Below are 23,555 nucleotides of genomic sequence, written 5' to 3'. Positions count from 1 at the left end.
TATATCCAAATATCAGGAACCATGCACTCAAAATGGTAACCATCTTTGGTAGCACTTATGCCTGTGAACAGACTTTTTCAAGAATGAAACATCTGAAATCTCCAACCAGATCAAGATTAACTGATGCCCACTTGCATCACTTGTTACAGCTGGCAGTGACAAATATGGAACCGGACATTGACCATCTCTAGCCAAAAGCAAGCCCAATTTCCCATTGAAATACTGGTGCGTGATCTGTTTGTTTATAAATGGTTTTCATTTTATTTATATAAGATATGTGCAGTGTGAGTAGGAATTAGTAGCTCATATAGTCCGGCCCTCCAGTTCTAAGGGACCGTAATCTGGCCCCCACTTTAAAAAGTTTGAAGATCCCTCCCCTACATCATCCCCTAGGGTTCCCCAAGCCTGTCAGGACTAATTTCTGAGCACAGAGCCTGGAACAATCTCTGAGCACTGCTGGGTGTGGCCCAAAATAAAAATAAATAGTCTTATGCTGAGGCATGGAAATAGCCTCCAAAAGAACCTAGTGACAAGTTTCAGAAGAGCCAAAAGTCCCCAGAAAATGGGCCGGGCGGTGGCGCTGGAGGTAAGGTGCCTGCCTTGCCTGCGCTAGCCTAGGACGGACCGCGGTTCGATCCCCCGGCGTCCCATATGGTCCCCCAAGAAGCCAGGAGCAACTTCTGAGCGCATAGCCAGGAGTAACCCCTGAGCGTCACAGGGTGTGGCCCAAAAACAAAACAAAAAAAAAAAAAGTCCCCAGAAAATGAGATGGAGGGTCAACAAGTTCCAGGTCAGGAAAGGGGGAAGTGCAAGTGAGAAGCAGCTACACTGTTAGAGTGAAGTTGGGATCTGGCAGCCCTGGTTGGCTGGGCATCTAGCTCTCCCTGGGATGTTTACATGTCGATAGTGATCAGACCCAGAAATCACTAGGTGTGGTGGAGGGTGAGGGGAAGCAAAACACACAAGCACATGCACACGTGCACATACGTAGGAATGTTTTGGGGAAAAAGCCTAAATCAGCCCACATCCCTTTCTGCCCAAAGTAAGCAGCGGTTGATCATCCCAATGCCCAGTGCCATAGGCAGCCTTGCGGTCCCTGACCCAACACTCCTGTTGTAATCCCAGAGGCAAACCCATTAGGTTGTAACTGAATTTCCCAAACGCCTTCAACAGCCTCAGAGCTTGGCTGTTCGATGTGACCCACCTTGGATAACTGAACTTGCTTTCTTCTCTGCAAGCAAGCTCAGGATGGCAAGAGCTAGGTGAGCGTTTACTGGGGTTCTTTAGTGTCTCAGTGCCTTGGGGAGGACAGCTTGGGGAACCTTGTCTCTAAGACTGATGCTGCTGGAGAAAGGCTACCTTTCTCCTTAAAGGCCTTGGAGAACAGCCATCAAATTCCGAGCAGGGATGAAGGGCTTAGAAAAGGACATGGGGGGGCCGGAGAGATAGCATGGAGGTAAGGCATTTGCCTTTCATGCAGAAGGTCATCGGTTCGAATCCCGGCGTCCCATATGGTCCCCCGTGCCTGCCAGGAGCAATTTCTGAGCACGGAGCCAGGAATAACCCCTGAGCACTGCCGGGTGTGACCCAAAAACCACAAAAAAAAAAAAAGAAAAAGAAAAGGACATGGGGCAGACAAAGTCAGAACAGGTTTGCTCTAAGGAGTCTTCGTCCTGTCTGAACTGTGGGAAATAGGACCCACCTCCTGCCAGGGGTCATGGCCACAGGCAAAACATTGTGTGTGTGTGGTTTGTTTATTTGTTTAGTTTTTGGGTCACACCTGGCAGCACTCTGGTTACTCCTGGCTCTGCTCAGAAATGACTTCTGTCAGGCTTGAGAAATTATATGGGATGCTGGAATCAAACCTGGATCGGCCTTGTGCAGGGCAAACGCTCTCCCCACCGTGTTATTGCTCTGGACCCAGGATTTGTCTTTTGTATTTTGTTTTTTTGGGGTCACACATTGGGGTGCTCATGGCCACTCCTGATTCTATAGTCAGAGGTTATTCCAGGCAGGCTCAGGGATCAGGGATCAAGGCGATGTCCTTGGCTCTGAAATAATAATCTGAAATTGGTTCTGAAAAGCTGGGGAGGGTAGGTGTCATCTGGACCTTGAACCAGTCCTTTTTGAGGTGCTTTGAGAATGGGGGAACCAATCGGTCCTAGGCTGTCTCAGAGGCCCTGGAGGGGGCGGAGTGGGCTTTGTCCCTGCTTCTGAGAGGCCCCAGCAAGGTCCTGACTCTGCTTCCCCCAACTGCCAGCGGGTATGAATCAACTTGGCCCAGTTTACAAGGGGCCTCGCACAGGAAGCAGCGGCCAGCACACCCAGTGTCTTGGGGATGGGGGTGATGGGCAGGGGTGGGAAGCCTGCCAGTGCATTCCAGTGTGGGCATTATTGTCTTGGACCAAATCAGTTCAGGGCCAACTCGGGAAGCCGGTATTGTCAATCCAATTGAGAAAGTTTCTTGAACAGCTGCTCAAGGGGACACAGACCTGCACTCGGCCAGCACTTCCCAGACAAGCTTCCTAGGAACAATCCTAGATGTAAGTTATTTTCTGCTTAAAGGTGTCTGTACTTGGGCCGGGGATGGGGCTGGAGGACAGAATGATTCTCTGCATGTGTGAGGTCCTGATTTGCTCCCCAACCAGGCAAAACGTGTGTGTGTGTGTGTGTGTGTGTGTGTGTGTGTTGTGATTTGTTTGTTTGTTTGTTTGTTTGGTAAGTTTTTGGGTCACACCTTGCAGCACTCAGGGGTTATTCATGGCTCTGTGCTCAGAAATTACTCCTGGCAGGCTTCAGGAATTGTATGGGATGCTGGAATCAAACCTGGATTGGCCTTGTGCAGGGCAAACACTCTATCCACCGTGTTATCGCTCTGGGCCCAGGATTTGTTTTTTTTGGTGTTTTGGTTGTTGTTGTTGTTGTTGTTTTTGGCCACACTCGGCAGCACTCAGGGGTTCCTCCTGGCTTTACACTCAGAAATAGCTCCTGACAGGCTCGAGGGACCATATGGGATGCTGAGATTCAAACCACTGTCCTTCTGCATGCAAGGCAAACACTCCATGCTATCTCTCCGGCCCCAGGATTTGTTTTTTGTACTTTTTGGGGGGTCACACATCGGGGTGCTCATGGCCCTCCTGATTCTATAGTCAGAGGTTATTCCAGGCAGGCTCAGGGATCATATGTGGTGCTGGGGATCGGACCCTGGTCAGTTGCATGCAAGGCAATCATCTACCCATTGTCATATCACTCTAGCCCTACATAAAGGATTCTGTGCCCATATTCAGAGAGGCCCTGCACACACTTTTATGTACTTGGTTGATGCTTTGAACACAGCATTTGTATTTCTTCTCCCCACTTGTTCTGGGTCAGGGGGAGCTAAAGCCTCCCCTGGGCTTGGCTCAGACCTAACTATTCTATGCTCCAAGTAAATCGGGGGTTGAAGACCAGGAAGGATTAAGGCCTGCCTTGCATGTGGCCAGTGTGGATAATGGGCCTGAGCACAGAGCAAGGAGTAGCCTCTAAGCATTCCTGGGTGTAGTCTCAAAACTATAAGCAAAATATCTTAGGAAACAAATCTAAGAACCTGATATGAAACCTCCTGAATTAGTGTAGGAGGAGCTATCTCCAGTGCCTGCAGAACTCTGCACTCAATCATTCTGCCCTGGGCACAGTGAGAGGGTCCTTTCCCGGGCTTGGGGGTGCTGTTACTCAGAGCTGGTCCTCTGGGCCGCCAGGGACTCCCACAGCCCCTGCATCCAGCCTTTCTGTACTTGGGCCTGAGAGGCCAAGGCAGCCCTAGCTGTTTGCCTGCATGAGCTCGGCCCCTGCAGAACATGCAGCTGACCCGAGTCAACAGCAACTATTTCTCAGACTCTGCTGAGGACCGTTCCCTCGCCACCTGCCCGCCAGTGACTCCCAGAACCCCACTGGATCAAAGTTTTTTGGGAAGAAGTTTTTGTTTGTATTTTTTGAGGGGTCAGTAAACATTCTGGCCCAACCTCTGGGGTCCCCCACTGCTTCCAGTTCGGGTGCTCTCAGGATCCTCGGGCCTGGTGGCCAGCTCCTCCTCTGCCCTTCACGGCTGCTGCTGCGGACACGTGGGGCTGCCCCGCCCTCGTTGGCTGGCTCCAGTTTCCCAGTGGAGCAGCCGGGGCTGGTTTCCCCGCCTCCCCATCAGGAAGCCTGGCTCGTGGGCCGGGAACCGCCTTGGCCTCGGCCTCCCGCACCTCTCACACCTGCTTAGCCCTGGGGCCCCTCGGAGCAGCAGCAGCAAAGTCCAAGATCTCCAGGGTGTCTTGGAGCAGGTAAGAGGCAGGCGGTGGCCTGTCCCCCTGGGATTTGGGGGTCTGGCTTCTGCACCTCAGCTCTGTCCTGTCTTCCCAGATGTCAGTGGGAGGGATGTGAGGGAGACGCTAAGACAGCCTTTCTGGCCACGGCCACGGCGTGGAACTTGGTGGCAGAGAAACTGCCTGGGTTTCGTTTCAAAATCTTGACTCTTATGAGCAGTTTTGCAGGGGGAAAAAGAAGTCACCCAAAACCTCTCTCTCTTCCTCTCTCTCTCTCTCTCTCTCTCTCTCTCTCTCTCTCTCTCTCTCTCTCTCTCTCTCTCTTCTCTCTCTCTCTCTCTCTGTCACCCAAAACTTCTCACTTCTCTCTCACTTTCCCCCTCAATTTCTCTCCCTTTCTCTTTCTTGCTCTCACTCACTCTCTCTCTCTTGATTCCAGGAGTTCCTTCCAGTCACCCAGAACACACTCACTCTCTCTCTCTCTCTCTCTCTCTCTCTCTCTCTCTCTCTCTCTCTCTCTCTCTCTCTCTCTCTCTTCCTCTCAATTTCTCTCTCTTGCTCTCTTTCTCTCTATCCCCCACCTCAGGATTCCAGGACGCTGCTTCACTGCATGCTACTCTACGTGTTTAGACCTTCAAGTACTATGTGCATGTTTTATTATCACATGTGTGAGTTATCCCTTCAGCGAGTCTCATTTCTTATTCTTGAATGGAGGGTTGAACCAAGTTCTTTTAAAGGCCTAGGCGCACCTTTCTCTTGCAGACTGTTCCTCTGTGCTTAGGCTTTGCGTTGATTTTAAACACACAAGAGCGATGTCACTCTTCAGGCTCTCGTGGCAGCCGCCAGTTCACAAACCCATCCCAGGTGACTGGATCGCTTCCATGTGTTTTGCAATTAAAAAAATATCTATGTCTATGGACAGCTCTGTAGCTCTGTGGAAAGAATTTTTTCTTCTTTTTGGTCTTTTGGATTTCCTTTCTCCCCCCCCCCCTCCCTGGGGTTTATTCTACATCCAGAATGAATAGCTGAGACAAAGGGCAAGAATATTTTTGTAGCTTTACTTTTGTTCCATATGGGGGTCTCTGTTGAGTCACAGGATCTATGAGATCCATCTGCTAATTTCTAGGACTTGATGACATTGGGGTTTAGGGGAGGAAAGGAGGATAAAACAGTTTTTTCTGGGGATTTTTCAGGAAGCGGGTGGAGAGGATGAATGGAGGCAGGAGCTAAGTGTGATGGCTGAGCCCTGACTGTGGGGGCCAGAGAGATAGCCCAGTGGGCTGGAACTTGTGCTCTGAATGTGGGAGGCCCCCAGGTTTAATACCTGGTACTTGCTTGCCCCCCCTAGCACCACCAGGGATGACCCCCAAATACTCAGCTGGCAGTGGTTTGAAAAAGAACAACACCCGTGCTCCAACTTTAAGGGCCAGCTAACTAGGTTTATTGCTGCAGCTGCCTGAGTTTAAACTCTCACCTTTACGAGTGCCAGGGGACCACAAAGCTCTTTAGACACAAGGGATCTGGGGTCAGAGTAATATAGTAAAGCTGGGAGGGTGTTTGACTTGGATGTGGCTGTCCAGGTTTGATCTCCAGCATCCCATATGGTCTCCCGAGCCTGCAAGGAGCCATTTCTGAGTGCAGAGCCAGGAATGGAGTAATCCCTGAGCACCACCGGATGTGACCCCCACCCCAGAATTGACAAGGGATTTGTGTGTGGCAAACACTTGGCACATAACGGTCATAAATCAGCCATTGGCTTTTCCCACCACTATCCAAAGTTTCTGTACTGTGACAGGAGGAAAAGCAGTGTGTGTCCCTGCTGTCCGTGATCACAGGCTCAGACACAGGTCTACACTAAAGCTTAGAAGCTCTGTGTGTAGGGGCCGGTGAGATAGCATGGCGGTAGTGCGTTTGCTTTCCATGCAGAAGGACGGTGGTTCGAATCCCGGCATCCCATATGGCCCCGGTGCCTGCCAGGGGCTATTTCTGAGCGTAGAGCCAGGAGTAACCCCTGAGCACTGCCAGGTGTGACCAAAAACAAAAACAAAAACAAACAAAAAAAAAGAAGAAGCTCTGTGTGAATCCGAAGACCCTTGAGTTCCAGTGCCATTAGAGCTTAATGTTGTATTACTTATTAATTATCTAGTCCTAGAAGTGGATAGATGGATGGTGAGGCCTTTCTCGGCTAGGCCCAGCGCCTGCAACTCCTTTGGCCAGGGGGTCTGTAGGTACAAGGTGACAGCGAAGAAATGATCCACAGCAGTCAGGTGACGTTTCAGGAGACATCTAGCTTTATTACAAGGCCCTAAGCACCTTGTGCATATTCCTCACAGGCCTTTAAGCTAATCAGCCTCTTTCCTGCTGCTCCCGCCTCCATCCTCTGTCTCATCTCTTTTTGCTGCATCCACCTCTCTCTCCTTGCCCCAGGCAGCCCCTTCATACCAACTCCAGACCCCTCTCAGCTGTGGGAGGTCTCACCTTCCAGGTAAAATTAGCCTTTGGCTTTGAGGGATGGTAACAGCTTGACCCCTCCTACCTCCTTTTCCACCACTTCCTTTTTTGGGGGGAGGCTACACCTGACGATGCTTAGGGGTTACTCCTGGCTATACACTCAGGAATTACTCGTGGCAGGCTTGGGGTACTATATGGGATGCCGGGGATCGAATTCGGATTGACTACATCCAAGGCAAACGCCCTCCCAGCTGTACTCTCACTCTGGCCTCTTTGCCACTTTCTTCACAGTGCAGGTTTGAAGTCCCATAAATGTCTGTGGACCCCTTCCATCTCTCCTTCAACTACTATCACCCCAAGATAGCTGTAGGTGGTCAGTGGTCTCTGCTGAGCCTCTGGTTCTGCCTTTGTCGTGGACTTGGTAACATTTGTGTTCTAAAGGAACATGAGGTGGCCTGGGAGCACTTAGGCCCCATCACTTAGCTGTGAAAGGCCACATGCGAAAAACCTGGGTTCAGTCCCAAAGTATCACCTGGTGTGGCCACAAGTAAATGACAACAAAAGGAGGCTACAGTCTCCCATGGATGTCTGACCTAGCACTAGCGGCCGAATCAGGCATCTGTGTGTGTATAGGACCTGGAAATGCTCTTGTGTTTTACAATGCTCACAAGAACAGAGACCGGCTCTGAAGAACTCAAGGGGGGAGAATGTGGACCTCCATTGAGAAGGAGGTAGGAATCAGGCAGCTTTGGGGGACTTGTTTTAGGGGAATCCAAGTCAGGGGCCTGCAGCATCTTGGATGGCCTTAACCCATCTTGTTTGGAGTCACACCCTGCCGTGCTCAGAGTCCACACCTGGCATTGCTCAGGGGACTTGAACCCTGGTCTTAAATGAATGCAAGCTAAATTATATAACCTCTGGGCTGTCTCTCCAGCCCTTAGCGGATAGGACTCACTTACGTAAAGTCAGAGAGTGGGGTTCTCAGGTGGGCTGGGGGAGCTGACCTGGCTGGGCCTATGCCCAGGAGCTTGTCCAGCTCTTGAACTGCATTCGGCTCCTGACATGAAGAGGATTTCCTAAGCTCGTTCCTTCTGGGGCCCTGAAAATAACAAGGGAGGTCCCAAGGCCCACTGGCTCCCATCTTAAGAGGCAGAAGCATCCGGTCTGAAACAGCCTTGACCTTGAGACCCCTGAAGGCCTGAGAACCGAGGCTCCCAGAGGACTGAGGCAGGCCTATAACTTTCCCAAGGGGCTCTGGGCTCAGACCATCCGCACATACTGGAGACAGGGGAGGAGCCCTGGGAACCTAAGGGCTTGCTGGAATCTGCATCCGGGGCCTGCTCTGGACAGTGCTCCAGAAGTCCCTTTTAGGTCAGGGAGCTGGGAAGCTGGGGCTTGGTGGGATAAGCAAGGCCTGGCCAAGGGGATGTACTAGGGTAGGGACAGTGAGGTGAGCTTGCAGGGAATTATGGAGTGAAGGGGACTAGCCTCTCTGGCCAGGATTCACCACATCCAGCTCCCACTGCTGCCTCTTCCCCTGCCCCAGGACTCCATTCCCATCTCTCCAGCCTCACCCCCTTTCCCAGGAGCTGGGTACCCTGAAACATCAACATCATTCCCAAGCATTTGTTTTTGTTTTTTGTTTTGGAGCTGCACCCAGCCACCCTCCTGGTGATGCTCTGGTGGCTATATGGGATGCCAAGGATCAAACCCCCGTCTGCAGAGTGCAAGGCAAGTGCCCTATTGTGCTATTGCTCTGGTCCTAGGTGGCATGCTTTTGGCACCAAGGGATGCCATGTTCCTTTCGGGGCTGGCACTCAGTGATGTGGCAGAGGGCCGGCAGAGCAGTGTCCTAGTCTGCATAGCCTTTCTTCTTTCCTTCCTTCCTTCCTTCTTTCCTTCCTTCCTTCCTTCCTTCCTTCCTTCCTTCCTTCCTTCCTTCCTTCCTTCCTTCCTTCCTTCCTTCCTTCCTTCCTTCCTTCCTTCCTTCCTTCCTTCCTTCCTTCCTTCCTTCCTTCCTTCCTTCCTTTCTTTCTCTCTCTCTTTCTATCTCTTTCTCTCTTTCTCTCTTTCTTTCTTTCTTTTTTTTTTTTTTTTTTTTTTTTTTTTTTTGGTTTTTGGGCCACACCCGGTAATGCTCAGGGGTTACTCCTGGCTATGCGCTCAGAAGTCGCTCCTGGCTTGGGGGACCATATGGGACACCGGGGGAATCGAACCGCGGTCCGTCCGAGGCTAGCGCAGGCAAGGCAGGCACCTTACCTTTAGCGCCACCGCCCGGCCCCTCTTTCTTTCTTTCTTTCTTTCTTTCTTTCTTTCTTTCTTTCTTTCTTTCTTTCTTTCTTTCTTTCTTTCTTTCTTTCTTTCTTTCTTTCTTTCTTTCTTTCTTTCTTTCTTTCTTTCTTTCTTTCTTTCTTTCTTTCTTTCTTTCTTTCTTTCTTTCTTTCTTTCTTTCTTCCTTCTCTTTCTTCCTTCTCTTTCTTTCCCCTTTCTTTTCCTTGTCTTTCTTTTTTCTTTCCCTTTTTTTTTCCTTTTTTTTCTTTTTTCTTGTTTTTGGGCCACACCCAGTGATGCTCAGGGGTTATTCCTGGCTAAGTACACAGAAATCACTCCTGGCTTGGGGACCATATGGGATGCCCAGGGATAAAACCAAAGTCTGTCCTGGGTCAGCTGTGTGCAAGGCAAGCTCCATATGACTGCCCTATTGCTCTGGCCCTTCCTTCCCACCCTCCCTCCCTCCCTCCCTCCTTTCCTTCCTCCCTCCCTTCCTTCCTTCCTCCCTCCCTCCCTCCCTCCCTCCCTTCCTTTCTTCCTCCCTCCTTCCCTTCCTCCCTCCCTCCCTTCCTTTCTTTCTCCCTCCTTCCCTTCCTCCCTCCCTCCCTCCCTTCCTCCCTCCCTGCCTTCCTCTCTCCCTCCCTCCCACCCTCTCTTTCTCCCTCCACTGAACTATTGCTCCAGCCCTTCAATATTTGGTGGGGGGGGCCAAGGACATATGGGAGCTGAAGATTAAACCTGGGTGGGCCGTATGCAAGGCAAGCACACTCCCTCCAGTGATATTGCTCTACACCACAGCCTGTTTCTGACTTCTGTGAGAAAGCAGGTGAGATGGCTGCTTTCAGCTCTCCACACACCCGACTGAGTGTCTGCAGGACCTACTCTTGGCTCTCTGTTAGGAGATCATTCCTGGTGGTACTCAGGGGTCTGTGCAGTGCCAAAGATGGAACTGGGATTACTTGCATGCAAGGCAAATACCAACCCCCTGCACTATTTTTCTGGCCCCAGCTGCCATTTTTCAATTGAATTTTAGAGGACTTTATTCAAAACAAACAAACAACACACACACACACACACACCAAAAAAAAACCTCTCAGAAGTCCTAGGCATTATTCAGGCAATATTCAGCCAAGCTGGATGTTGGAATGCAGGAGTTGGCTGTGTGGCACCATCAGATCTCCCAGGACTCAGGTGCCCACTCAGGTGGGCTAATGTTGCCAGAACACAGGGACCCTGTGTTCTGCCCCAGTTTCAGCTGTTATCATTTTCTCAGGACTCAGGCTCTATCCACCTTTCATGGATATGCTTCCAGACCACAGACTAGCTCCTTGTCTTCCATACACTCTGCCCTGAATTCCATTCCTGCCCTGGCTTTAGCGAGTCTTTATTTAGCTATGATAGTACCCAGGGTAAGGCACTTGCCTTGAGCTTACACATGAGCTGTGCCTCCCAAAACAAGAACCAAACAAGAAATTTTTGTTTTGTTTTGTTTTTGGGTCACACCCAGTGGTGCTCAGAGGTTACTCCTGTCTCTGCGCTCAGAAATCACGCCTGGCATGCTCAGGGACTATATGGGATGTTGAGATTCAAACTATCGTCCGACCTGGGTTGGCTGTGTGCAAGGCAAATGCCCTATTCCTGTGCTATCTCTCTGGCCCCACTAAACAAGAAACTTACAAGTCTTTTTATTTTTTCCTGTGGGGCAGTTGCCACACGGCAAGTATCTCTGATCTTACTCAGGACTCTTCCTTCATAACACACTTCTGGCAGTCTGGTAGATCCTGCAGTGTTAGAGGTCAAAACTGAGTTGGCTGGTGCCAGGCAAACAACTGAATCCTGGCCTATCTCCAAGAAGGCCCTACTTTTTGTTGTTATTGTTGTTGTTCACATCTGGCAGCACTCAGGGGTTACTCCTGGCTTTGTGCTCAGAAGTCGCTCCTGGAAGACTCAGGGAATTATATGGGATGCTGGGATTCGAACCAGGATTCGTCCTGTGTTGGCCACCTGGAAGGCAAATGCTTTACCACTGTGCTATTGCTCTGGCCCATTAAGAAGACTCTCTTTTTTGAGAAAAGTTTTAGGTCTTGTTTTTGTTGTTGTTATTGGGCCACACCCAGCGGTGCTCAAGGTTTACTCCTGGCTCTGCACTCAGAAATCACTCCTGGCAGTCTCGGGGGACTGTATGGGATGCCATAGATCAAACCTGAAGTCAGCCATATGCAAGGCAAATGCCCTACCCACCATGCTATTGATCGGCCCTTCAATTCTTTTCTTTCCTTTTAAAAAATTCCCTATTCTTATTTTGTTTTGGAACCACACCCAGCGATGATATGATATCACTGCTGGTGGGCAGAGGGAACCATATAAAATGCTGGGGATTGGGGCCGGAGAGTTGGCATGGAGGTAAGGCGTTTGCCTTTCATGCAGAAGGTCATTGGTTCGAATCCCGGCGTCCCATATGGTCCCCCGTGCCTGCCAGGAGCTATTTCTGAGCAGACAGCCAGGAGTAACCCCTGAGCACCATCGGGTGTGGCCCAAAAACAAAACAAAACAAAAAAATGCTGGGGATTGAACTCAGGTTGGCCATATTCAAAGCAAGTTCCTTAATCACCGTACTATCACTCTGGCCCCAAGTTTTAGAATTTTAGAAAATGAGATATTCGGGCCGGAGAGGTAGCATGGAGGTAAGGCGTTTGCCTTGCATGCAAAAAGATGGTGGTCGAATCCCGGCATCCCATATGGTCCCCCCAGCCTGCCAGGAGCGATTTCTGAGTGTAGAACCAGGAGTGACACCTGAGTGCTGCTGGATGTGACCCAAAAAACAAAAAGGAAGGAAGGAAGGAAGGAAGGAAGGAAGGAAGGAAGGAAGGAAGGAAGGAAGGAAGGAAGGAAGGAAGGAAGAAGGAAGGAAGGAAGGAAGGAAGGAAGGAAGGAAGGAAGGAAGGAAGGAAGGAAGAAGGAAGGAAGGAAGGAAGGAAGGAAGGAAGGAAGGAAGGAAGAAGGAAGGAAGGAAGGAAGGAAGGAAGGAGGGAGGGAGGGAGGGAGGGAGGGAGGGAGGGAAGGAGGGAGGGAGGGAGGGAGGGAGGGAAGGAAGGAAGGAAGGTGGGAGGGAGGGAGGGAGGGAGGGAAGGAAGGAAGGAAGGAAGGAAGGAAGGAAGGAAGGAAGGAAGGAAGGAAGGAAGGAAGGAAGGAAGGAAGAAAGGAAATGAGTTATTCTTGAGAGATTTACAGCACAGCCACCTCCCACCCCTAACTTAGGATCCCTTAGGAAGGTCTTGGGGTACTGGCATGCCTATAGATCAGGATCAAGAAAGAGCCCTGAGATCTCATGTAATTTGCAGACACCCCCCAGGTGCCAGATTCCTACTGTCTATCTCTGAGTGACAGAAGATAGAATCCTGAGGTCCCCCTGGTCTGTGACTGTTTATCCTTTGGCCTCTTCCGAAATGTCATGGGGCAAGACTCCTATATGTGTGGTCCCTCCAGACTGGCATCTTTCTCTTAGAAATATGCATTTTTAAAGGCTCCTTTTGTGGCATCAAAGGCCATTTCTTTTCATCTTCGAATAATGTTCCTTTGTACGAATTTTCTCTGGTTTGCTCATTCACGAGGAGGGAGAATTTAGTTGCCTTCAGCTGGTGAATCATGAATAAAGCTGCTGTCGACACGTGTGTGCAGGTTTTGTGTGTCAAGTGTCAAGGAGGAGGAGCTTCTGGGAAGACTTAAACTAAGCTTTGTTAGAAGCTGCCAAATGGTCTTCCGAGTCATGGGCCATTTTTCCATTTCCACCCACAGCCAATGACTGTTCTAGGGATCTCATTTATTTCTCTTTCTTTCTTTCTTTCTTTCTTTCTTTCTTTCTTTCTTTCTTTCTTTCTTTCTTTCTTTCTTTCTTTCTTTCTTTCTTTCTTTCTTTCTTTCTTTCTTTCTTTCTTTCTTTCTTTCTTTCTTTCTTTCTTTCTTTCTTTCTTTCTTTCTTTCTTTCTTTCTTTCTTTCTTTTTCTCTCTCTTTCTCCTTCTTTCCTTCCTTCCTTCTTTGCTTCCTTCCTTCCTTCTTTGCTTCCTTCCTTCCTTCCTTCCTTCCTTCCTTCCTTCCTTCCTTCCTTCCTTCCTTCCTTCCTTCCTTCCTTCCTTCCTTCCTTTTTTTCCTTTCTTCTTTCTTTCTTTTTTTTGCTATACCCGGTGGTGCACAGAGGTTACTCCTGGATCTACATTCAGAAATTTCTCTTAGCAGGCTTGAGGGACCACATGGGATACCAGGAATTGAACCCTGGTTGGCCACATACAAGACAAGTGCCCTCCCCGCTGTGCTATTGCTCTGGCTTCTCATTTTCTTTCTTTCTTTTTAAAAATTGTGTATGCTTGTTTTGTTTTGGGACCACACCCAGCAATGTTCAGGGCTCTGCACTCAGAAATTATTCCTAGTGATGCTCAAGGGACCATATGGGATGCCAGGGATCAAACCCCAGTTGGCCGGCCACATGTAAATCAAGTACCCTCCCTCTGTGCTATCTCTCCAACCTCTTTCCTCCCTCATATTCACCATCCAATTCATCACTGTTGAAATGAGAGTTTCTGGGTAGATGGGAAGGGATGTTTGCACACTTGATTGTAGTGCCAGAAAAACTGAGCGACACTGCCATGGGACCACACTCATACTTTTGGGGTTCTGCCCAGGTTTCATTTCATGCTCATCTCACTCCTGCAAGGCTGCTGCTTAGTCACTAAGCTGTCTCTCAGCCTCTGTACCTTATACCCAGGGTTGAGGTAACACCAGAGAGACCTTCCCAACAAACCAGCTCAGGTGGGTGCTGGGGTTGACGCTTCACCTCAGTCCTTTCAAGGGTTCCCTGACAGCAGAGTTGCACTTTGACAGAGCCAACCAGTTGTGTGGGGCTGAGGTTATGCTAAGGGTTGAGATTTGGATTCCTTTGTGCTTTGATCTTGGAATCCTGTGGTTCCCCTGTATCCTCAGGAGCGACTATCCATCATTGAGCTGAGAGCAGCCACTGAGCATCACTGGTTGTAGCACTAAAACCAAACAAAAACCAGTAGAGACAATAGAGATGAAGCCAGGAGGACCAGTCCAGTCCATAGTAGGAAGTCTGTCATGAAGAGCAGTGAATGCAGTGAGGACAGAAAAGGGACTACTGTGACAATAAGAGTTGGAAATGATCACTCTAGACAAGAACTGGGGGCTCAAAGAAAAAGTGATATGTATGGTACCCCTTCAGAAACAATAGTGCAAACCACAGTATGTAAAAGGAAAAAATGGAGGGGAGAGAGATAGAGTAAAAGAGTAAAATGTCGGGGCTGGAGAGATAGCATGGAGGTAGGGTGTTTGCCTTGCAAGCAGAAGGTCAGTGGTTCAAATCCTGGCATCCCATATGATCCCCGGAGCCTGCCGAGAATGATTTTTGAGCGTAGAGCCAGGAATAGCTCCTGAGCACTGCCGGGTGTGACCCAAAACCAAACCAAACCAAAACAAAACAAAACAAAACAAAAAGAATAAAATGTCTACCCCAGAGGCAGGCAGGGGGAAGACAGGAGGAAAACTGGAACATTGGTGGTGGGAAATGTGCACTTGTGAAGAGTGTTGGGCATTGTAGACTGAAACTCAATCATCAACAACTATGTAACCACAGTGTTTAAATAAATTAATTAATAAAGAAAAAGATGGAAAAGGTTAAAAAAATGTTAGAGGGCTGACTACAAATGTTGGGGGGGAAGAAGAGGTACTGGTGTAGTGACCTGGATCTATTCAAGTCTCCTGGGGTTGGTGGGAGCCAGGAGGACTGTGCAGGAATAAGGGGCTGAGGAAAGTGGAAGGGGAGGTGGGGAGATGCTGAGCTTCCTTCCAAATGATTCAGTCATGCAGAAGTGCCACTCCAGGGACGATCACAGGAGTGGTTTTGTAGCCGGTTGCAGCTTGAGTGGCCCAGGTGGTGGTCAGGGGTGTCTGCTGGACACAGGATGAGTCCTCAGCAGCTGGTGAGAATTCATGATGGGGTCAAACTTTTAAAAATTCCCCTTCTAGACTGGAAGTACTTGTCTTGCACGTACAACTTGTCTTGTCCTGCACAACAGAGAGGTACTTGTCTTGCATCCGGTCAACCTTGGTTAGATCCTGGCATATCATATGGTTCTTCAAATCTGCCAGGAGTAATTTCTGAGCACTGTTGGGTGTGGTCCAAAACACAAACAAAGAACCAAAAAAAGGACAAAAAAATTCCCCTTCCTGTATCATCTTCCCTTGTGGCTGCTGAGTGGGGCTGGACACTGCCTGGCAGCTGCAGGCCTACTAATGGGGACCATACCCCTTCACTAGTCTCTTGAGACTCTTTGAGTCTCTTTGAGAGCCTGGGGACTTGCACACCCTCAGAAGCATGGGGTAGCTTTCAGTGGGTGCCTCATTAGTCTTATTTCCAGGCTGGGGGGCTACTGGGGGCCAAGTGTCCACCTGCCTAAGCGAGCCCCAGTTCTAGATGCAGCAGGAAGGGGAACCCCAGGGCCACCCACCCTTCACCCCCTCTGCCAGCCAGCAGCCCCTTATAAGGAATATCCAGAAGTTCTGGAACTTTTCCCCCTTTAGACTGGGAGGAGTGTAGAGCTGTGTCTCCTCATGGCCTAGGAGGCTTCAGGGCCCCTTGCAACCCTGCTGCTGGGTGTTGGCACTCCAGTCTGTGGCCCATGCTGTGCTGGCCCTTGAGGCCCCTCAGCCTTTCTCAGAAGCCTGGCCCAGGGCCCGGCTTCCCTCAGGGCCAGCCTGTGTCTGTCTTTTCACCCAGACACAGGGAAATGGTGGGGGCTGTCCCAAGTCAGACTGGATTTAGGGTACTTGTGTAACAGGGAGGTGACGATAGGGCTTTGCCAGAAGGCCAGAGGCTCCCCATTGACTTTCCCTTTCCAGAGACTTGGGGTCAGGGGCCTGTCTGGGGATCCTCTTTTGCCGGCATTTTCCATGACTGGATGTTAGGGAGACAGACAGCGTCCTGGCCCCAGGCCACCCAAACTGGTCATGAGCACATGGAAGATTCTCTGCAGACTGGGCTGTGAGCCAGGAACTGGGGGATATGAGGGCTGTGAGGAATGATTGTTCATGAGGGCTTCTGCGGGCCACATAGTGCAGGCAGAGGTTCCTGTCACTTCTGGGAGAGCCTTGGGTTGGGGGGGATGACAAGGCCCAGATGGGGCATGCCAGGGACCTCCCGGCCCAGACTCAATCATGGGAGGCAAGAAGGAAAACAGAGACATAGTGTGTGTGGCCGAGTCCCTTCTGTCCAACCTCCCCACCACTGCCCTGCTCCAGGGAAAGTCTCCTGCTCCATTCTCTGGACAGGTAAAGTGAGGTCTCCAAGATGGAGCTACTCAGCTCTGAGGCCCAAGGCCGCCAGGAGAGGTCAGAACCATTTCCTGCACCCTGTGTGAGCTTTGCCCGGGCCCCCACATGCTATCCTCACAGGGCCACAAAGCCGCTCTGTTCCCCGAGAATTCCAAGTCCCATTGTTCTCCATGAGGGACATTCCTGAATTGCTAAAGACCAAGGTTTGGCTCTGGTCAGCTGGGCTGGGCCTCAACTGGCCTCTGGGAGGGGGTGTTCAGGGGATCAAGTGGGTTCTTAGCATGTGTCAGAGCCTGGATGTTATACCTGGCACCTCAAAAACTAAGACACTGAAGCTCCCTGTTGCAGCCCAAAAGCCAGAACCAAGGTCATCAGGTGGCTCCATACAGAGCCAGGCATGGGGGACAGCTGGAGTGATGAGTGCAGTGAGGATACTGGGGGCAGAAACTGGGGGGGGGGGGTGGGACTGCAGGGGGCAAAGAAAGAGGGAGGAAGAGTGGGAGGCTGAGGAGGAAACAGCAGGTTGGGAAGACAGGACAGAGTCATCATGGAGTCTTTGTTCTGTGAGTTGGGGGCGGGGGCCTGGGAAACCTCTCTGAGGACAGACACCCCACAGGAGTGAGAAAAAAAATCAGGGAATCCTTCTCTTTCCTTAAAATGCACCTACAAACTTTTGGGTTTTGTTTGTTTTGGGGCCTCACTGGATGTGCTCTGAGCTGGGTACTTAAAGTTTCCATGAAGGGTTGGGGATGGGACCAGAGCCCCACATAGGCAAGTGCTTGCCTGCTCCCAAAGCCTCCCTCAACTGCTAGATTTTCGACATCTAGAGTAGGAACCGTAGTGTCCTGGTCTTTTCTTATGTGTAGTTGCACGTTTTGTTTATTTGCTTTGTTCTGGAGTCATGCCCAACAGAGCTCAGGGTTTCTTTTGGCTCTGCACTCAGAAATCACTCCTGGCAGGTTTGGGGGACCACATGGGATATTGGTGATTAAATCTGGGTCTACAGTTTGCAAGGCAAATGTGGGCTGGTGCTGTTACACAGCTACACATTTTTTTTTTGGGGGGGGCACACCCAGCAGTGCTCAGGGGTTACTCCTGGCAGGCACGGAGGACCATATGGGACGCCAGGATTTGAACCAATCACCTTAGGTCCTGGGTCAGTTGCTTGCAAGGCAAACACCACTGTGCTATCTCTCCGGCTCCACAGCTACACATTTTTATTGTTTTTTTTTTTGTTGTTGTTGTTGTTTGTTTTGCCTCTTAGCAGTGTCCAGAGACCCCAGGAGTCACTCCTGGCCTAACTTGGTGTAGCATTTCTTTTTTTTGCGGGGGGTGGGGGGGTGGGGGGTGGGGTGGAGTGTCACACCCGACAGTGCTCAGGGGTTACTCCTGGCTCTATGCTCAGAAATCACTCCTGGCAGGCTCAGGAGACCATATGGGATGCCGGGATTCGAACCACCATCCTTCTGCATGCAAGGCAAACACCTTACCTCCATGCTATCTCTTTGGGGCCCCGGTGTAGCACTTCTTAGGTGAGGAAATCCGATACTGTTTGGGCTCAGAGGTCCTCATGGATAGATGTTGGGGACCTGCACATGTTAGAAGCCAGGAACGCACTTTACCACCAGAAACCCCCCGCCACCATCTCTGCTTTTTGACCATGGGGTGGACACAGTTCCCAAGTACTGCTGTCCCTCATGATCTCATGATTTCAGACCCACTTCTTTTTTTTTTTTTTTTTTTTTTTGGTTTTTGGGCCACACCCGGTAACGCTCAGGGGTTACTCCTGGCTATGTGCTCAGAAGTTGCTCCTGGCTTGGGGGACCATATGGGACACCGGGGGATCGAACCGCGGTCCGTCCAAGGCTAGCGCAGGCAAGGCAGGCACCTTACCTTTAACGCCACCGCCCGGCCCCCCCCACTTCTGGCACCCTGCAGAAGTGCCACCACATCCTGCTTCCCCTGAAGATGACCTTTTTTTTGTGTGTATGTGTGGGGGGTAACCTGGTGCTTAGAGATTCCTCCTAGCTTTGAGCTCAAGAATCACTCCTGAAAAAAAAATCGCTCCTGGTATAGGTTCGGGGGACCATATGGAAAGTTGGGCATCCAACCTAGGTAGGCTGAATGCAAGGCAAAGGCCTTCCCCACTGTGTTATTGCTCCAGCCCCTGAGGGTGACTCTTTGAGTAGTTGACAAGTAGACTTGTCATTGGGGCACCTTCTCTGGAGGTCTTGGCTTTGTTCCCTCAGCATTGTGACACTGCACTTCGCCTTGTATTTCCTTATAGTTGTGGTTCCTTTTTTCTCTCATTGCACTCATGTCCAGGTAGGATCTGCCACAGATTTACTGTGTTTTGGGGTTAGTCTTAGTGCTCAGGAACCTGGGGCTCCCAGAGGCAACACTGGACCTCTACTTAGTGGTTCTGGGGATGGATTTTTGTTCTCTCATCTGCAGAAGCGGTCAATTAGGCAGTTTCCAGTTCTGGGTGCTGGAAACACAAGCCACCAGGCTGATTTTTCACAGGTTGATCTACACTGTTAGAGTGAAAACCCATCTGCCTTGGTTCTTCCTGAGAGCTTGTACCTGCCTAGAAGGGGACAAACCATCGCCCCAGGCTGAATGCCCCTGAGTTGAACTGTGACTATAGGCACAGAAAAAAGTAAGATGGGAGACTGAAAGGCCAACGGGAGATACCTCACTTGTCCCGGGGTTCCTCTAGCTTCTACGTTGAAGTGTTTAGCACACCCACATTTTTTTCTTGGTGGGCCTTTCTATGCTCAACGCCCACTGCATTCATTCCACAATCATTCATGCATTCATTCACACGTTCATTCATTCACCAGATGTGTGAGGCGCCTGGGCACTCAGCCAGAGCCCCACAGGTGACGATGTAGCTGACAGGAAAGATTCAGGACGGAACGTTCTAGCTGAGAGAGCAGCCAACTCCATGAAGAGGCACCCAGCTGGTGGGTCACCAGGCGGTCAGTGTAGAGTCAGTGGGTGGAGGTCAAGGAAGGCCACCTTGCAGCTTTCGGGAGGGTGGATTTATTCCCAGTGCGGATCCCAAAATTCTTCTGGAAACCAACAACCCCCCTCCTGTGCTGTGTTCTCCCCTCCTTTATGAGTTTTTGGGTTGCCACCTCTGGAGGTGCTCAGGGCTTATTCCTGGCTCTGTACTTAGGAATCCTGAGAGTACTTGGGGGACCATATGGGATGTTGGAGATTGAACCCTGATTGAATCTTACTGGCTGTACTAGTGCTCCAGCTCTTGAGCAAGCTTGAAAGGTTTATTGTACCTGTTGGCTTGTGGAGTCTCACCCTGGCCTCAGTCCCTAAGGACCACCACACTCAGAGGTTCTGAGACTTCCAGGGTTAGATCTCATTGACTCTATATGGTCATGTGGTTTTGGGACTTTGCGTGTCCTCAAACTATGCTACCTCCCTGGCCCCAAGTCTGTAGTAAAGTTTGTTTTGTTTTGGTTTGGTTTTTGAGCCACACCTGGTAGTGCTTAGGTAATTGCTCTGTACTTAGGGGTCAATTCCTGGCCATGCTCGAGGGACCATATGGATGCCAGGGATTGAACCTTGGTTGGCTGCGTGCAAGGCAAATGCCCTACCTGTTGTGCTATCGCTCCGGTCCTGGTAGTAAGTTTTGGAGGTCACCAGGAGGCCATAGCTCAGCTTTCTCAAGACCAGATTTTCCACCTATTTCTGCAGGGCACCTGTTCCTCCCCATAACCTGATGGGGTGTCTGGCCTGGACATCAAAGGTGGTATTACTGTTGGGGAAGGGGAATTAAGTGGCAGTTCATAGTGAAACCAACAGCCATGGTCCTGAGCTTCCTGGGCAGTAGCTTTTCTGAAGGAGAGAGGACGGGGTGGGCTTGTTTGGTGCAGGCAGGTGTGTGATCCAGGAAGGGACTAGAAGGGCCTCCCCATCACTGTTCTTAATGCCTAAGCGGCCCTGGGAAACTCATTTCCCTTTCCTCAGCCTCCCTCTTAGTGAAATGGGTGGAATCTTATGGAGCCTTAAAGGGTTGCTGCTATTGGGATAATTTGGAGACTGGGAGGTGCCAGCTAAAATGTGTGGCAGTTCCCTCTCTTAGACACAAAGCCAGTTCTGCATTTGAAAGCTATTGGGAGGTGCTCCAGGCATTGAGGAGCCCTTCTCTGATCAGATCTCTCAGCTGTGCCAACTGCCTCGCCTTATCTCTGTTCTTGGAAACTGTAAGGTACGGCCTGTAGGTCTTGTGATATCATGCAATATTGACACAAGATGTTTTTGGTTAATGTCATGGGTTTATCAGGCAATAAAACCCTTTATCGACATTTAACTTTACCTGATTACAAATGATGGAGGCTGTTGGAATGGCAGCCAGTAGATCTTCATTTCTTTTGATTATGGCTAAGTAGCTCATTAACAGTAGCTCCTTTTATTGCTTAATGTTTTGATTCCCCACCCCACCCCGGGGGCCAGACCTGGTGATGCTCAGGGTTTATTCCTAGCTCTGCACTCAGGAATCACTCCTGTGGTGCTCTGGGGACCATATGGGATGCTGAAGATTAACTCCAATCAGCCCCTTCAAGATAAGCATCCTCCCTGCTGTACTATCTCTCTCTCCAGCCCCTAATTATTTTGATTTGGTCAGACATTTATTCTGTTTAAAAGTAAAAAAGAGGGCCCGGAGAGATAGCAAGCAGCCGATCCAGGATCAAAAGTGGTTGGTTCAAATTCCGGTGTTCCATATGGTCCCCCGTGCCTGCCAGGAGCTATTTCTGGGCAGACAGCCAGGAGTAACCCCTGAGCATTGCTGGGTGTGGCCCAAAAACAAAACAAAACAAAAAAAAAAACAAAAAAAAAAGTAAAAAAGAAACGCTGGAGAGATAGCACAGTGGTAGGGCGTTTGCCTTGCATGTGGCAAGCTGGGACAGACTCGGATTCGATTCCCAGCATTTCATATGGTCCCCTGAGCCTGCCAGGAGTGATTTTTGAGTTCAGAGCCAGGAGTAACCCCTGAACGCTGTTGGTTGTGGCCCCAAAACAAAACAAAAAGTGAGAAAGGAGGAGTTTGGTGAATTGAATTGCACTCGTGTTTCATAACTTCTCCATGGCATTCCATCACTCTACTCCCAGGTAACTTTTTTTTTTAGTTTATTGGGTTTAATGTGATAACAGCTGTTCCCCAGGAATGCTGAGGAATTTCCTGCTTCTTGGCTGCTTTCATTAACTACAACAGTCTTAGGATTGCAGACTCTTTTTTTTTTCCTGGTTCATTCTATCACCCTGATGGAAACCATCAGAGAACAGATCTATCAAAACTATCAGATTCACAAGCACTGGATGCTTCTTTGTGTGATCCTGGGGACTTGGATCTAGGAACTTACACAGGACCACATGCTCTGTTACTGAACCATATCACTGTCCTAATAAGCATCTTCTATTCGAAGGCACACCTGGTGGCTCTCAGGGGTTAATCCTGACTCTGTGCTCAAAAATCACTCCTGGAGGGCCCGGAGAGATAGCACAGCGATGTTTGCCTTGCAAGCAGCCGATCTAGGACCAAAGGTAGTTGGTTCAAATCCTGGTGTCCCATATGGTCCCCCGTGCCTGCCAGGAGCTATTTCTGAGCAGACAGCCAGGAGTAACCCCTGAGCACCGCCGGGTGTGGCCCAAAAACAAAACAAAACAAAAACAAAAATCACTCCTGGCAAGCTCAGGGGACCATATGGGATGCCGGGAATTTAACCAGGATCTGTCACAGATCGGCTGTGTGCAAGACAAACACCCTACCACTGTGCTATCACTCCAGCTCTTAATAAGCATCTTCTATTTTATTTTGGTTGAGGGGGACACCCAACAATGCTGCTAACTGTGATGGAGGGTCATTCCCTATGGTACTTAGGAGAGGACCAGGTGGTGCTGAGGATTGGGGCCCAGCACTCCCACATAGAAAGCATCACTCCAGCCCAATAATAAGCCTCTTTAAAGGCTGAACTGTTGCTGGGACATCCTGACCCACCAATCTTTTACGCTTCAAAGTGATTTATTCTAGTTTTAAAGTTTTTGGTTTGTCTTGTTTTGAGGCCACATTCAGTAGTATTCAGGGCTTATTCCTGGTTTGACATTCAGGGATCACTCATGTTGGCACTAACAGGACCATATGGAGTTTTAGAAATTGAACCTGTGTTGTCCACTTGCAAGGTAAGTGTCCTGCCTGCTGTACTATTGCTCTGAGCCTAAAGTGAATTACTCTTTATATATATATGTGTGTGTGTGTATATATTTCATATATTTGTTTTTTGGTTTTTTTTTTTTGATTTTCGGACCACACCCAGCAATGCTCAGGGGTTACTCCTGGCTGTCTGCTCAGAAATAGCTCCTGGTAGGCACGGGGGACCCTATGGGACACTGGAATTCGAACCAACCACCTTTTGGTCCTGGATCGGCTGCTTGCAAGGCAAATGCCGCTGTGCTATCTCTCTGGGCCCTATTTCATATATTTGTATATATAATATATTATTACTTTATATTAACATGTGGTTTACATAGTGGCACATAATGATTTTGTTTCTGGCATTTTATATTCCAACACCAATCCAGTGTAACTAGTGTAACATTCATTCCACCATTGTCTCCAGATTCCCACTCACCCTCCAAACCTGTCTACTTGTCAAGCATGAGAGAATATACTTTATATTACTGTTTACAACTAAATGGAGTTGGGCTGGAGTGATAGCACAGTGGTAGGGTGTTTGCCTGGCACACAGCCGATCTGTGACAGACCCGGGTTCAATTCCTGGCAACCCATATGGTCCCCTGAGCCTGCCAGGAATGATTTTTGAGCAGTCAGGAGTATCCCCTGAGCTCCACCGGCTGTGGCTCAAAACCAAAGTTTTATCTCACAATGGCATCATTAAATCATTGTCTGAAGCTTTTACTAAGCTGTTTGTTGCTAGTTGATGTTTTTTTTTAGGCCTCACCCATTTGATGCTCAGGGGTTATTCCTGGCTAAGCACTCAGAAATTGCCCCTGGCTTGGGAGAACCATATGGGACGCAGGGGGATCGAACCTCAGTCCTTCCTTGGCTAGCGCTTGCAAGGCAGACACCTTACCTCTACGCCACCTCACCGGCCCCGCTAGTTGAATTTTGTTAATTGTTTTGTTTGTTAATCTTAGGTGGTTTCTATGTTACTTTGACATCT

At 49.7% G+C, this 23,555-nt stretch overlaps 1 protein-coding gene across 2 annotated transcripts in view; it reads left to right on the top strand.

The window, feature by feature from the left end:
* Positions 1-4,218: 4,218 nt before the first annotated feature.
* The window catches only part of IL34 (interleukin 34), a 56,914-nt gene continuing 37,577 nt past the window's right edge, over positions 4,219-23,555 (top strand). For both annotated transcript variants that reach the window (XM_049786451.1, XM_049786450.1), the window contains exon 1: positions 4,219-4,307. The gene's annotated coding sequence lies outside the window, so the exon portion shown is untranslated. The remainder of the gene's footprint in view (positions 4,308-23,555) is intronic.

Source organism: Suncus etruscus, chromosome 14, assembly GCF_024139225.1.
Source record: "Suncus etruscus isolate mSunEtr1 chromosome 14, mSunEtr1.pri.cur, whole genome shotgun sequence".
In the NCBI taxonomy this organism is placed as follows: domain Eukaryota; kingdom Metazoa; phylum Chordata; class Mammalia; order Eulipotyphla; family Soricidae; genus Suncus; species Suncus etruscus.
This window is presented reverse-complemented; position numbering and strand designations above follow the sequence as displayed.